The sequence below is a fragment of the Polypterus senegalus genome, chromosome 3 (genome assembly GCF_016835505.1).
Source record: "Polypterus senegalus isolate Bchr_013 chromosome 3, ASM1683550v1, whole genome shotgun sequence".
Taxonomy (NCBI): Eukaryota; Metazoa; Chordata; class Cladistia; order Polypteriformes; family Polypteridae; genus Polypterus; species Polypterus senegalus.
This window is the reverse complement of record NC_053156.1, coordinates 163,521,257-163,533,507: the sequence shown is the minus strand read 5'-3', so window position 1 is coordinate 163,533,507 and position 12,251 is coordinate 163,521,257.

Sequence of the window (12,251 nt, the reverse complement as noted above, 5' to 3'; positions counted from 1 at the left end):
CGCATATTAATCAGATCACTAGGACAGCATTTTTTCACCTAAGAAACACAGCAAAAGTTAGATCTCTTATATCTTTGAAAGATGCTGAGAAATTAGTTCACGCATTTGTTTTCTGTCGACTAGATTACTGTAACGCACTCCTCTCAGGACTACTCAAAAAAGACATAAATCTTTTGCAACTAGTGCAGAATGCAGCTGCTAGAATCCTAACTAGGAAAAGAAAATCTGAACACATTTCTCCAGTTTTAATGTCACTACACTGGTTACCTGTGTCATTCAGGATTGACTTTAAAATTCTGCTTATGGTTTATAAAGCCTTAAATAATCTCGCCCCATCTTATATATCGGAATGTCTGACACCTTATATTCCAAATCGTAACCTTAGATCCTCAAATGAGTGTCTCCTTAGAATTCCAAGAACAAAACTTCAAAGAAGTGGTGAGGCGGCCTTCTGCTGCTATGCGCCTATAATCTGGAATAGCCTGCCAATAGGAATTCGCCAGGCTAATACAGTAGAGCACTTTAAAACACTGCTGAAAACATATTACTTTAACATGGCCTTTTTATAACTTCAATTTAACATAATTTAACTTCATCCTGATACTCTGTATGGTCAATTCATCATAATAACTATTCATGGTGGCTCTAAAATCTGTACTGACCCCTACTATCTCTTCTGTTTCTTTTTTCAGGTTTCTCTGTGGTGGTGGCCTGCGCCACCTCTACCTACTCAAAGCTTCATGATGCTCCAACAATGATGGATGGATTAAAAGGCAGAAGTCTACGTGACCATCATCATCATCAAGTCCTTCCGTGAAAACCCTAAATCCAAAGAGGACTGTTTCATTTATGTTAGGTAGAATGCCCAGAGGGGACTGGGCAGTCTCATGGTCTGGAATCCCTACAGATTTTATTTTTTTTCTCCAGCCGTCTGGAGTTTTTTTTTTTTTTTCTGTCCCCCTTGGCCATTGGACCTTACTCTTATTCTATGTTAATTAATGTTGATTTATTTTTTTTTCTTATTGTGTCTTTTATTTTTCTATTCTTTATTATGTAAAGCACTTTGAGCTACTGTTTGTATGAAAATTTGCTATATAAATAAATGTTGTTGTTGTTGTTGTTGTTGTTATTGCTTTCGTGAAAGAAAACGGCAATCGTTCAGCTGGATGCCACTTTGAAGTAAATAATAAACAAATGAGAAATTGACGGAAAGATCAGGAAGCTTTGCACGTGCTTCTGCCACGTAGGTGTGCAAGACGTCCAAGTAAAGCAAATTGTTCCAAACTTAGAGAAGCGACTTAAAGAATGGATTCTCGTGTAGCTTGAGGATATTCAGATAGTTTCAACAATAGCCATCAAAATGAAGGCACGGGGATTGGAGACTGAAATGTTTTTTGATAGGCCACCCCATTTAAGCAAGCCACATCCAATACGCAGGTTTGTAAAATTAATGTATAAGTTGCTGCCTGTCGTTGGGGAAATACGGTATTCCTAAATGAATCAACTTACCAATGCTAAGGCTAAAAGTCAAAGGCAATTCCTCAAGTCAGACTTTTTTAGAGGATGGAGATTTTTTTTTATTGTCATTTGGAGTGGCATTTACCTTGAATACACAGAACTAAAAATAATACTTACTTGCCGTGATAATCTAATTATTTAATGTTGTGCAGTAGGGAAATACTACTTTTTTAACAAACGAAACACTAGCTACAGAAATTTCATTGTGAAAACAAGAAAGAGGCAGTCATTTTTGGACAAGTTTAGCCCATTAAATATGCTTTCCCCATTTTTTAAGGGCACCATTTTTCACAGTTATTTATACAGTATTGTTTACTTGCATGATACAATGAACACTTTATTTTAGCTAACCTTTAACTTAATGTTTTAAAGAATATACTGAATATATGTAACTTCCCTTACTGAGCAGCTTAATCTTATCTTTTAATATTATTTTTATTATTACAAATAAGAACAGCCAAAATTACTATATGTTCTGCTCCTTTCTTTAATGCAACTTCCCCTTTACTTTATGGTTGATTGCCAAGAACTCTTGATCTACAACTTAACTCAGAGCCCTCCAGCATGTTGGCATGAAGTTTAAAGCAAGATAAAATCAACAAGTTTTGTTGATTCATTGTCAAACTCCATATGAGCACATGCTGAGAGTAGAGAAGAGGACATTCTGGATCAAAAAATGTAAGTAACACACAAGTTACTCTAAATAATAAAATGCAAATGTTGTCTTTGTCCCTAATAAAGAGAATATACACCAGTTCAAATGTCATAACCCTGCACTCCAGACCGTTCCCCTGAGAAGGCTGTCTGAATTACCAAACTATAAGCTTCTGGTCATGCATGCTACTTCTGTTCCCTGTTATACTTTCAATTTATTTTTATAAAACAAAAACTGCATAGAATCCCTTGACATCTAGCCAAAAGGTCATGAAGATTGTTCTTTAAGAGAAAACAAACCTTCTATTTTGAATCAATCTTTTAAGAGAAAATATGACCACTATTTTAAATTATTTTTCTTTGCCAATATTTAATATCTGAGATTTAAATAGCTGTTGATGGGTACTAAGCATATAAATATAGTTTTATTAGGCATTCACTGAAACAGAATATATCTATTTCTGTTTCTACTATTGCACTCAATAAACTGTAATAATCTCCAAGGATCATATTGTGCTCATAAACTGGTTTTAAAAATATTTGATTTAAAAGTCCTAAATACAATTTTCAATGCCTAAGGAATATTTCACTCTGAAAATAATGAAATGTTTATTCTCATGGAAAATTCCTTATTTGTTGATTTATTATAGTATGAAAGTTATCAGGCTGTGATTCACCCCCAAAATGTCTGAACTCACTTTATTCACTTGTAAGGATGTGGAAGGTGAAGTCTATCTCAGCAACTTTTTAAGGATGTGGGAGAGAAAGCCAGGAGTGCCAGAAGAAGAACACAAAGGAAGAACATTCAACTGGTTTAGAAACAGTCACAAAGCTGACGAAGATGTGCAGCAGCACAAGCTACTGTTTCACTGTGCCTCCACCAGTCTGTTCTGAATTCCCAATATTCATTTGATGGTATCTTCATACAAATCCAGAAAATACCGCAATTATTTTTTTACAAACATCTTGCATCTTTTGAAGCAATTTTGATGTTATGGCAAAAAAATGCTGTAATGATGGAAAATATTTGGGAAACCATGTTTCCCAGTCACTGTTTAGTACTCATACCAACAGCAGTTGGTTTTAATAAGTACAGCTTCCAGATTTCCCAGAAATCTGGCTCAGAATTCAGTAGACAAAATATCATGGTGATAAAAATCAGTTTTCACTTTCTTTCTCTCTCTAGCGCTCTTATTATTATTACTTTTTTGTATAGGAGTGCATAAACACTGACCCTTCACAGTCTTGTGTCATCTTGTGTTCTGATCTGCTAATTCAGCAGAGCTTTTATAGGCAGGAGAAAGTTTGTGGCTTTGGCTTCTTTTGTGATTCTGACTCCTTCAATTAATATTCCTCTGGAGTGTGCTTAGCTTAATTTTCAGTGGGAACACAATTTTTAATAATTAACAATCTTTCTTGTATAGATCCTTGAAAGGGAAAAACAACAATTGGTATTATATGGCAAACTACCTGCTTTATTCTAAAAATGAGAATTCCTTCATTGGCAACTATGCTGACTTTTTTAAGACCAAATTAAAACCCAGGAAAAACAGTGATCTCATGAACCAGATATACATAGAATCAAGTTTTAGTGGTAAGTAAAGTAATGACCAACAGTGGTCTCATTTACTGTACAATTGGTGGTTTGTTTGGGCCATAAAAAAGGTAAACCTGCAAAGAAGTTTAGACAAAAAGTTAAGAAAGAAGCCCACTGGAAAATTAGGATAAATTGTTTTCTAGAATTGTAGCTACACCTAAGTAAAAATGACAAAATTATGCTATTGATTCAGATGGACGAAATATTTATGGAGTGTTTTAAGATTATTTGACCAAGGTATAAAAGCCAGTATTAAGGATTACAACTGAATTGGGATCTACAATAGATGTTTACTGTGACAAATCTTGTTTTGGCACATCTAGAATCAATTTAGTTCTTTTTTTTTAGTTTTGTCCACGTCCATCTCTTAGTTTATTGATTTTATCATACTAATAGTGAAGTCATGTTAGCACTATATTTAATGGCTCTTTCAGTGGCCACAGCAGTTTTGTTTGTAGTTGATATGGCAATAACACCCAAATGAGGTGGAGAACATGTGATGCACTGTGTCTTCATAGTCTGCTGATAAAAGATGACGGCATCCAGCAGCCTGCTTCCACATATTGCATTAATTTCCAAAACAACGTTTTAATTTTAAGCACTAGTTAGGAGAAAGAGAAAAAAAGTTAGCGTGAGAAACTTTTGTAATCAATAATTCGACTATGGCTTTCTTTTAATGTTTTAGCTCCGACATTCGGTTTTACTTTGCTCATTTGGTGGCCAGACGTCTGCTATTCCAAGGCAACAAAACTCTCTGCTTTCCTTTTTCCTAATTACTTTCTTTAAGTCTAATATTACTGTACATTCTTGATCACTTGCCTTTAGATAGTTTTAATAATTGGGTTGGCGCCCTGCCCGGGATTGGTTCCTGCCTTGCGCCCTGTGTTGGCTGGGATTGGCTCCAGCAGACCCCCATGACCCTGTGTTCGGATTCAGCAGGTTGGATAATGGATGGATGGATAGTTTTAATAATATTCACATTTACTTCCTGGAATAAAAATGATAGTGTTTTCAAAATGGCAGCAGATTGTATTCTATATTCTCCAGCTTCTGAAAGCTTTTCAATATTCCATGAATGAAAGTGGTAGAAATCATAATGAAGATTTTGAACATTTAATACAACTACCGGTAGGTACATTTTATTAATGTGGCTTTAAATTATATGCAATCTTTAAAGTGTAAAAAGCTAAGTAAATAAGCAATCATGAAATAAGAAATACATTTTAAAAATCTGTACAGGTGAATTTAAAATATACTTTAGGTTATGAAACTACTCCATAATTTTGAATCATGGGTATATTCATTTTCTTCAAATTCCAATATAAAATAATAATGTTTTTTAGCATTGTTTGCCATTTCCTTGCCCATTCCTGCCTCCTTAATATCTCCTACCTTTTGCCTTGTGTGTGTTAATTCCCAGTGGCAACTCAGAGTGTCTGTTTTGAAGACTGTTTTAGAAATATGGTGTCCTATTCATTCTCCTAGAATCAGTTATAATAAAAAGAAACATAATGGTCTGCTCAAGTAGGTCAAGTCAGTATTACAGAGTGGTTATTTTAACAGAAGGGGAATGAATTGGGAGATTAATAGAAACTTGTCTTTAAATAACTATTATTTTGAAAGAAGAATGATAAAATACAAAAGTAAAATCATATTAATTGTTTATTAAATTTTGAAATTTGGAGCGGTAATGGTCTTGGCCGTGAACTCTAGAGGAAAAAAATTCTTTCAATTTTTAAAAAGTGACCCAAATTTGGTTTTTCCAAAGGAAACTCTTTTAGATAAGGATCAATTTTAGATGAAAAGAGATTTGATTAGTACAGCATGAAGACCCAAGAGGTAAGAATTAATTTTTGTAGAGAGAGAGAGAGAGATTAGGAGCATGTACTAATACAGCACGTTGCCCCACTCACCACACGACGAACCACCACAGGATCCCAAATTAGGACCCAAGTGCAGTCATGCAACAGCTGACACCTCAGCACCACACTAATTCAAACAGAACGGAACAGTGTGAGTTTTTTTTACAGTGGCTGTTGTGCCAATCTTGCCACCAACCCCAAGGTTTTCCCTGCAAGTTTTATAGCTACTGAGAACGTATTCAGCCCTGATTTTAAGAACTTGTGTGATTATCACTAATTGTTTCACACCATATTTTAATGTGTATTGCATAGCCTGTTGTTTACTGTTTTTCTATAGGCATCACCATTTTTGAGATGCCCTCTATATTGTTTGCCACCGTATTGTTTGTGGCAGATATCCCTTTGCTGGTCATCACATGGTCTGTGACCTATGATATCAATACACTTACTCTGACATATTAGTAGTCCAATCTTTGGATGGAATACCTCACATAAACAAAGCATCAATGCTATTGAAGCAAATAATAAGCAATTAGAATTTCAGAGTTTTGTTTAGATTGTTTTCTAGCTGTTTTTGGTATATTGTTTTTCTAATTTAATAAACTCAGACCACTGACTGCCTTACTGCTGTTATTCTCCTGGATTGCCCCTTTCAAAAGCTTGCATTTTCCATTGATTACCTACAGCAGAAGACCTCTTTCTGTCCTATGTTTTCTTCTTTAATTCACCACACCTGAATGGCATTCACAAACCCTATACAGTCTTACCCCACATGAGGCACTTTTATAGGAAGACATAATGATCCCAATTAATGTAACTCAGAATTATGAGTGAAAAAGGGGAAACAACCTTCATGACAGAAGAGCAAGAGGTGCTGGTAGCAGAGCATGAAGATTGTCAAACCTGAGACCTAGATATCGGGCCTCAACATATAGCCATTATATGCATGGAATCTCATACTATTTTAAAAATGGATAAGTTCAATGTTTCTCAGCCACTGGGTTGGGTCATGGGCTGACACCAGTGAGTCGCAAGTTGGTATTGTTTATAATGGCATTGGGCTGCTGCTGGTTGTGAAACAAGTCGGTCCAACAATTGTGCTCAATAACAGCTGCTCTGATGATTGTGTTTGATTCACCAAGGCCTCAACCCCTGACAATTTTGTCACCAAGATGGAACCCCCACAGTGGGTCTCAGGGACACTTTAATGGGTAAAACTGAGTCACAACACCAAAAAAGTTGACAAACACTGGATAAGAGAATATAAATGTACAGAAATGTATATTGAGCATTTGATATAAATACTTGTGCTACATTTTAAAATACCAACATTCTAATACTGCATGATCCAATATAATACAGAAGTAATATTGTTGCCTTATTCCATTACAGAACCCCAATTCGAAACTCATTAATAAACATATTGAGCATAGGCATCCACTGAACACGCAGTCTTCAGAGGCATTTCATTGATGGATGAAGTCGGGCAGGTTGTTCTACAAGCAAGTCTATTATCAATTATTAATGTTCAAAAATGCTGTAGTTGCTTAAATTTAAATTTGATTTCCCTACCTGTGACTACATGGAATTCCTCTTTGATGATGGTTATTTATTTCTGTCTCGGGGAGATAGCCTGTGCGTGTGTGTTTGAGCAGACAACAATCCAAAGTTAGGTACACTTTTGCGATTGCTTTGGTGATATATGTGGTATGTCCAGTGTTTTTAAGAAAACTGCCTTTACAAAAATATGTTTAAAAAAATTCAAGAAATGTCCTTGATTTGCATCAGTGTCACCTAAAACATATTAAACATATCATGTTTTAGAAGGTTGCTCATATATATTGAAGGCTCAGATGTAAAGTGGGAATGCTCATGCAGACACTTCTCTAGGCATGCCAGAACATCTGATCACAGTTCTGACTGTTTTTCTGGACAGAATTTGGTGAAGCAGTTATGTTTCTGTTTTGATTATTTGTTCAGGAAGGAGCACATCATTTTCAATTGAATATTGCAGCTATGATCAACATTTCTGACAGGACAATTATAGACTTAATCTTATGATTTGATGCTCCTTAATTATTGCAACCTCAAATTATTAATCCTTTATATTAAACTTGTTCATTTGCAGGATACTTTCAGAGTATGGGTTGCCCCAATAACTGAGCTGGTTTTCATCAAAACTTTCTTTCTGGAACACGCAAATCCTGATCTCATTCCAAAAAGTAGGATTAGCAAGTTATCCACTTCTTTGGCATCACAGATTTTGTAATTCTAGCTTAATCTGTTCCAGAAATGCAGGTTAGGCTAAATCCAAATTTTCTGGAATGGAATTAGCCCAATTTCCGTGAATCCTAATGTACTTTAACCAGATTTCATGCTAATCCAGCTTTATAGAACAGACCGCTGGACACATTTAGACTGGATCATGGCTGGTAATCATAAAAATAACTGCAATGAAAGTAAAAGAGAATTGTAAACATAGCAAACCCAGACATGTACCAATGGGAATCCAACAAATCAATCACACATTTTTTCATTTATTAATTTTCCTACATTTAACACCTTTCACGCATTTAACACGTTGTTTTAGACAGTTTCTTAAAAAATGGCAAATGGGTTTTACTTATTTACAAGTACAAAGCAGTCAAAATAAAGTCTCAGTTCATCTTTTATTAATGGTAGTGTGAGATGATCAGCAATACTAGAAGACTGTAGAATAGAAACACTGCTTATCTGGATTAAGGTGAGGGATTTGGATGTGTAGTTAGGATACTCCATGGCCACCACTCGCAGAAAATGTATCAGATATCCAATCTGAGAAGATACTGTTGCAGACGCAGGACAAATATTCCAAGGAGAGGCCAGGGGGAGAAACTCCACAAGAGTTGCAAGCTGTTGCAGGAGATGGGGTGGCCAAGTTAGTCAGTGTATCTGACAAATTTTAAGTATACAATGATGAACAACATTGCCTAAATGTATGTTTCTGTAAAGTCTGAGATATAATACAGATTGTAAATAATAAATCTGAAACAGAAATTTATATATTAGAAATATAGCTTTTGCTCTAAATGGTTTACATTTTAAGAATACTTAATTCCTATGTATGCTTTTTCAAACTGACAGACAGTACCTTGGGTCAAGGATGTGAGCTTCCATTATCTTCAGGTGCCTTATGCTTAAACTTATTTTTACTTTATTTTTGTACACGTGTTCATTTATCAATGCAGTAATTCTTTGCCAAGTATAATAGTCATAACAATAATAGTACAACTTCAAAGAAGGTCAAATGTATTCTTTTATCTTTGCCTTGAAGAAAGTTTTAAAGGTTTTAAAGGTTTATGTAGTCTACATTATTAGTTGTTGCCTTTTAATTTACTTTGTTTAGTTTCTTGAAGGCATTTCTGGGCTATCTTAGAAGATGGGTACATCGTAATAAAAAAGGAGGTATGACATTGGATTGATTCATTGAAGAACTGTAAATAACATAAACTTAAAGACAGCAGATTCATTGTGTCTCATGAAACCCTGAATAATACTAAAAGAGAAATAGATTTAAAAAAATGTAAAATTTATTTATTATACAAAATAAAGCAAAAATAGGACTGAAAAGAAAAGAAATATCTTGAAGTGCAAAGGATATGAAAAATCTAGAAAAGTACTACTTTTTGGTCCTGCCTAACCACACTGGAACTCCAGTCATTATATTGGGGTGGCTCACATGCTTACCCACCTATTAAGTGGTACTGATATGATATGACTAATCAAAACATTTTTAAATAACACCAAGAATGTCTTTGTGATTCCCAGAAATTTCAGATTTGAACAGCAAACCACTATTGTACTTTCTGAACTATGATGTCACAATATAATATCCTGTCATTGCATGTAACAATTAAAATCAATATAGCTCCCACTGCTAAATTATTCAGAAAAGGGTAGCACCTGGAAATGAAACTTATCAACAAAATTGCAACATGGTATTTTAGTAATCATAAGAATAAAAATGTCAGTACTATCGTTATTGACAGTAGTGTAGAATATAATTGTGGGAACACAAAACCATATAAGACCTATAATTAATTCTGAGGAATACTGGTTAATGAGAATTGGGAATCCTGCCCTGTCCTTTATAGAATTATTTTTGCTTTCAGTAAATTTTTAGCTTATGAGAGTTTTATATTTCAAAAGTTACATTTTCAAACTTTAATCTAATGTAATAGTTTTTATTTTATGTCTTTATTTGAAAAAAATTAATTCTCTTTGATTTGTTTCTGACTGCCTCACAACCTCATGTTGAAATCCACTGCAAATAGGCAATAGGTGGTTGTGGGAGCAAGCCTGGTTACTAGAAACTACCAGAAAATATGATGCAGCAGCGTTAGCAGGCTAGTCAGAAGTACAGACTCAACAAGAGAACTAGTGCTTGTGCAAAGCATATTATTTGATAGTCTGGTTTTAACTCTCTCACCTATGTCTCTATATGTTTTGTGTCTTAGCATTTAGGTCTGGTTATTAAGTAGGATCTTCTTGGTGAACTAGTTTTGCAATTCTATTATGACTATGTTCACGGTTAAAGGAATACACTACTCAAAATTATATTTATTATACTTACACTATGCAGTTTGTAGTGATGAGTTGAGCCAAAATGTCACACCATGTTTTCATGGAGAATGGAAAAAATAACATGCTGTTAGAATTTGACATTATGATGAGCAGAGCTAGTATGCAATAAAGAGGGGGTGCTGTTGCTAACATTGTCTTCTTCCCTGCAACACAGAGAAACCTCCCAGTGAGGTCACTTAGCCCCATCACTTCCACTTTCTCAACCATATGAACCCCGGCTACTCGGAAGGTGAAGAATTTTTTGCAAGAGTGACCAATCAAATGGTGCTCCTGAGCAAAGAGAACCTGAACCTGTGGCTAAAGTCGACTTTGTTTATTTGGAAGCCTGAGAGCAACATGCCACAAAGCATTTATCTTTGGTTGAACTTTTTATTTAATTAAAGAGGATGACCTGGTTGACGCCCCAGCTTTTATCTCGAGAACTGCCATTCCTGCACCCTGCCACAATACATACATATAAACTTTTTACTACTTGGAGATGGATTTTTACACACCGAGACTCATCTATTCAAGTAGCCAACTTCAAGCGCTGAGAACAAATGCACACACCGGTGTGGTTCCCTATTTACCTGACGAGGTAAGAAGGCAGTATCGGGGCAGCAGAACCAGTGCTAAGATAAAAGCCAAGCGTCTGGCAAGAAAGTGGAGCTACAAACCTTCGGTGCCTTCTGTGATCCTGGGAAATGTGAACTCACTACCAAATAAGATCGACGAGCTGGCTGCATGGGTGAAAAATGTCAGGATCTACAGAGAATGCAATTTGCTGTGTTTAAGTGAAAAGTGGCTAACAACTAACATCCCAGATGCTAACGTGGAGCTACCCAGGTTTAGCATAGTTAGAGCGGACAGAGATGCAAGTACCTGCAGGAAGCAGAAAGGAGGGGGGTGTCGCTCTCTGTGTCAATACAAGATGGTGCAATTCTGGACATGTAAACGTTAAAATCTCCTCTTGCTGCAGGGACATCGAACTGTTAGGCGTAAGTTTGCATCCCTATTGCTTGCCCAGAGAGTTTGGACACGTGATTGTTGTTATTCTTTACATCCCCCCTCGAGCGAACGTGGAGATAACGAGTGATGTCATCCATTCCACGGTTGCTAAGTTACAAACACAGCACCCCGAGGTGCTTGTGATAGACTTTTACCATGTAACGCTGGACAAAACATTACCTGCCTTCTCCCAGTTATGTGGATTGTAACACCCGGAGAAATAGGACTATTGACCTACTGTATGCAAATGTTAAAGACGCATACAGCATCACCTCGCTGCCTGCGCTTGGGAAAGCAGATCATAACCTGGTTCTGCTTCATCCTCACTACAAACCAAGAGTGAGGGAGCTACCTACAGCCACATGCTCATTCATTAAGTGGTCCCCTGAGGCAGAACAGGCTCTGAGAAACTGCTTTGAAACTACAGACTGGGATATCCTGCAGTGGTCACATAGTGAGAACATTGAGGAGGTTGTTGACTACACTACTGATTACATCAACTTCTGTATGGACATTGTAGTTCCAGTAAGAACAGTATGCTGCTATGCTAACAACAACCCATTGATTACAAGTGACATCAAGAGCCTTTTGAACCAGAACAAAAGGGCTTTTAAAGGCGGTGATCAGCATGAGCTCAAGCGTGTGAAGGAACTCCGAGTCCAGCTCAGGCCGGTAAAGGAGCAGTACAGGAGAAAGCTGGAGCAGAAGTTGCAGAATAACAGCATGAAGGAAGTGTGGGATGGGATGAAGATCATCACTGGCTGCAGCTCGAAGGGCCACCATTGAGAGAGATGTTTAGAGAGCAAACCAAATGAACAACTTCTTTAACAGGTTTGACCACCCTAACCCACTCTCACCTCAGAGTACTGCATCCTCAAACCATCCTTCTGCTGATACCAGCATAGGAGAGACATCCCCACCCACAATTACAGCAGCACAGATGAGCAGAGAGCTGAGGAGACTTCGTGCCAGCAAAGCAGCGGGTCCAGATGGAGTATCGCCACGACTGC